This window comes from Dendrobium catenatum, unplaced genomic scaffold (assembly GCF_001605985.2).
Source record: "Dendrobium catenatum unplaced genomic scaffold, ASM160598v2 fragScaff_scaffold_83, whole genome shotgun sequence".
Taxonomy (NCBI): Eukaryota; Viridiplantae; Streptophyta; class Magnoliopsida; order Asparagales; family Orchidaceae; genus Dendrobium; species Dendrobium catenatum.
This window is the reverse complement of record NW_021318545.1, coordinates 103,710-108,552: the sequence shown is the minus strand read 5'-3', so window position 1 is coordinate 108,552 and position 4,843 is coordinate 103,710.

Here is a 4,843-nt window from a genome sequence, read left to right as displayed (position 1 = left end):
TTTAATTTTCTCAATCTTTTTAGAGATCAATCATACCTGGCACTAATATTGTAACAGCAACATTTCTCTTAGTTAATCTATGTTGGTAATGCGTGAGACAACTCAATCTTCTAAAAATGTTTATTAAGATGAAATGACAGAGGACTTTGATTCATAAAATGTAAGATCATGCTGTTTCCAACAACTTATTGTGAAAAGAGTCATGGTAGTTATGTTACAATATTTTTTTAACAATTTATAAAGGACTCCTAAACTAATTATATAATTCTGTTTGTACTTTTATTTTATTTAAAGTGTTATTTTAATAAAATTTTAAATTTAAGTTTATAATCATTAATTATCTAATTAGTTGATTTAAATATTTTATTACTAATTATTTATACCTTCATGTATTTATCTAATTGACTCGTTATTATAGCGCTATTTATAAAATTATAAGACCGAACTCACAGTCTAAGTTGCCAAAAGACCTACAGATATTAGATTTGTCTAGTGTGCTTTTTGCCAAAGGGTTGTGGCTTTGTACATCTCCTCCAGTTCTTCATATTTCTTCTCGTTTTGGCTGTTGCTAATGACTTCCCTTCGTGCGATTGAAGGTCAAGGATGTTGTTGGCCAAAGCAAGGTCCTCGACTCCAAGCTTTTACAGATGTCACACCCATGACGTCTTCTCTCCCTGCCTTTCTGTGTGTAGACATAGTGTGCCAAAATTCTACTGATTATAATGTTGTCTCTTTTTTAATAAGACCGTCGGACTCTACGGACAAAAAGAGACGGAATAAATAATAGGGATTCACTTTTCTCGTGATTTAGCATGTTACCTTTAATACGTTTGTGGCTAGGTGGCTTGTTTAGCAATAAAACAGCCTGCCTCAATATCCTGCATAAAATCCTGTTTGCATAAAATCCTGTCTGCAAAGGCCCCTAAGGGACCGTTGAGGAGAGGACAATGTTAGAGATTATCGCGGGGCTTGATGGAGGGTGCACTTATTTGCAAAGCCCCGATGTATAGAAACAGATGTGAAAGAACCTCACAGTTGCCAATCTATACGTAGGATATCGCTTGTCACTTGTTTTGCTGATATTTTTCTTATGAGATTGGTATGCCAATGATGTGGATAATTGTGATTGCTTCCTGTGAGAGTCATAACGTTCTAATTCGTGACTTAATATAGGACGTAGTTGCTGAACCGTTCTTAAGAGGTAGACTTCTCCAACATAAGGGTCAAAGCGTGCCTAGATTCGCATCAACATCGGCCGGATCTGGTGTCTAATAACGCGACAAGTGACACAAGTATGTTCATGCAAACAATGGGAGGTCCCTACCATACCGTTGCAACACCCAACATCAGCTGAAACTTTATCAAGTTTCTTCACAATGTCCTTCAGCCTATTCAAGTTGGGATCAATTTGAAAAATGCAGAGGGTGGTAAAATATTAAGGCAAAATGGGTTCAGAAATGATGAGGTTGTTGCCATGGCTATAAGGAATGTGGCAAGAGCCGAGGGGCTCTACCCGGTTGCACACTTCTTGTAAGGGTAAGGGAGAAGCACAATAGGGATACCAAGAGTGTGCAATCCAGAGGGAGAGCAACAGGCTTCCAAAATAACATCATTGCCCATATACCAGCAAATAAGAACAGGGGATAAGATCATTTTGAGCAACAACATAAAGCCTTTATCCCACTGTGGGGTCACTGATCAGCTTCATGAATCTTTTTTTTTCTCCTTTCTGTCATATTAAGAATCAAATTCTCATTTAAATCTAACCAAAAAAATGTCAACTCTTAAAACTTTTATCAATGCTTTTCATCTAAGCTAGAATTTAGAACACCATACATTTGCCAATGGATCTTAATTTGTGAAGAATATCTAGGTTCTCCGTATTAGCAAATGTATGGCCTTTGGGGAATTGTAAACAGCCATCCTCCTCCAAACCCTCTAATCTCAACATTTCCTCCACCTTTTCAGTCACCTTTGCAGGAGCTGCAGAGATTGCACGACTTTGGCTCCTTCGTGGCTGTTCGACTTCCCTCCTTCAACGACTTTCCCTTCCTGTAGGATCGGAAGTTACGACATTTTGATCTGAAGCAACAACGGGAGCTCGCTGGCTGTGAAGGTAACTTTCTAACTTTCGCGCGCTTCTTCGGCCAAATCCCATAAATCCGCCGAGGGATTTAGTAAGTAAATCCTTAATTCCGGGATTTACCCATCACCGGGATTTAATGCACGCACAAAAACCGTTTGGCTGGATTTAGCGTATATCCGACTTAAAACGTTGGTATCTTTAGAAAGGAGAGAGCAGATGAAGACAAAACCTGACGGGAAGTAAAGTTTAAAACTCTACTTCACGCTAAGCCGACGCTGCAACGAGGAAATGCCGATGAGTAAAGATTTTCTACTTTTTCTTCTCTTCTTTTTTTTCTTTTTTTCCCTATCTTTACAAGATACAGCAATAGCAGATCTCGTGGCAAAGAGACCCAGCCGATTGGATGATAAAGAAATTCGTGGCAAAGAGACCCAGCTGATTAAATGATGAAGCAGCTTGATGATCATTCTCAGAGCCCAAAAATAAATTTTTAAAAAAAACACCTAAATTAGAGCATCGCCTCCATCGAAATCAGAAGCAATATATTCAACAAGCTGACGGAAAGTTGGTCGGAGCACAAAAAGATTTCGAAAATGTCAAAAAAAAAATCTTTTAATCAGCTCATTAGACAAGCTACATAAAAAAGACTGAAAGCCAATCTTGATGAGCTTCTCGACCAACAAACCATTCGGCTTCCACGGCGCCAACCAAGAAAGAAAGACAAGAAAGCGAAAGGACGATGCTTTGCATGCACATGGGTATGATCAGTAAGTGGGTGGGACCGGTGGGTAAATATCTACGAAGTTGATGCCCGATGAATGTAATAGCCTATTTACTATTTTTATTTTTCCGATAACTTTTTTAATTTTATTTGTTTATTATATATATTTTTCTTTTTTCGAACTTGGCCCGTATATTCAAAAGCTAAAATTAAAACAGTTACATGTAAAATGTAAAAAAAAAAAAAAAAAAAAAAAATGCTGTAAAGAAAGAAAAGCTCCTAAGACAAAAGGAGCTTGCTTACAAAGCATCAAAAGTTACCCAAAAAACCTATAACAGCTAATTAACCAATTGATCAACTCCTGCTCCTGAAGACAAAACTATGTAGCAGCAAACCAAAACCAGTGAAGAAGCAAGCTCCTTAGCCAGATAGGCCTGGACTCAGAAAATAAATTCGCATTCGAGAGGGTCTACATTCCCTGGTTGCCCGAAGACCGTCCAAGGGAGCAGCAGATAGGAGCATCATCATTGTCCAGACCGGCCACAAAAAACTGCTGCTTTTGCTAAAATTGGCATCCAAACTTGATCGTCTTCCACAAAAACAGGAACCACACCAGCTTATAACCTTTCCAACAATCCCATAGAGTTCTTCCATTCAAGCACCTTCTCAAATACCAATTTTTTAATAGACAAAAAGAGAGTAGCAGAACTATGCATATTTCCTCCAAACCTCCTTGAATTCCTCTCCTTCCATATGAAGTAAGTAGTACAGCAAACCACAAATTTGTAAAAAATTTTCAAAGCAGTATTACCCTTGTATTTTGTATTCACCCAAACAAACAGGTGCAACAATGAAGGTCTAAGAAGGAGTTCTTTGGTGTCCGGCAAAACAGCATTTATCACCGTAAAGCAATAAGTGCAAATTTTATATAAATGGAAAGTAATAAATTCTAAAGTCACCTGCATGATTATCCTAATAAAAATTCCAAACAGTTATGGTCATTCCAAGCAGTTTATATAGAAATAAAAGTAACTCATTAAAGCCACACTTGGCCATGCTCTTTAGTTATGAGGGCTAAGCAGTCCATCTGTAGCACCTGTAGTAGTTATTTTTAATGATTTTAGCCCTAATTTATTTAGAATGACTGAGAAAGCACCTGCATAAAATATTATTAGAAATCATGATAATGCCCCCATTTTTTGCATTGCGTGAGCATGACCACCTGCAAGAAGAATAATACATATATATGTTGTTCCTAATCTAGCTAGGGTTAAAACTAATGCACATCACATCAATCCACAATGATGTAAAAGTAAGCAAACACATCAATTTCATCATAACATGCAATGAAAACTATGAAAATCCCATCACACAACAGAAAAGGAAACACTACCTTAGCCTAGATCTAGAAGTGGTGCTCTAGCAAATAATTCTACGTGTCTGCAATGCTTGTGTGGTTTGGATAGATCATAAATTGGATAGTTGGTTAAAGTTGCCTAGAACTTTAGGTTTATTAAAGGCCAGAAAAGGAAACTTTATTTAAAGTTCAAATATGAGTGAATTAGGATCCATTTTAGTTAATTTAGTTTGTTGATTCATTTTAAATGCTTAGAGTAATGATATTTGAAGATTTAAGTTTAATTAGTCAATTTTGAAAAGTCACGGGTCCTCCTAGGTACTAGGCTAAGTGGTCCAAAAGGTCACTATAGGAAATAAGCTAGGTTTGAGATTCCTAACATTTTAGGTAAATACTAGACCTTAAGGTGAGTCGTTAGACAGGTAATTGGCTAGATTTTGAGTTTCCTAGGCAAAGTCGTAAATTTTTTAAGTTTCGGACCTTAGATTATAGGCTCGGGTTGACCAGAAAGTTGACTTTCTAATTTAGGTTAGTTTCTGGAATTATAATATTTTTAATAAATACTAGACCCTAATAGGAGTCTAATGCAAGTAAGTTTGCCTAATTTAAAATTTTTTAAAATTAATTATGAATGTCTAAATATTGGGTATTTATTGAATAATCTAAATCATCTAACAAA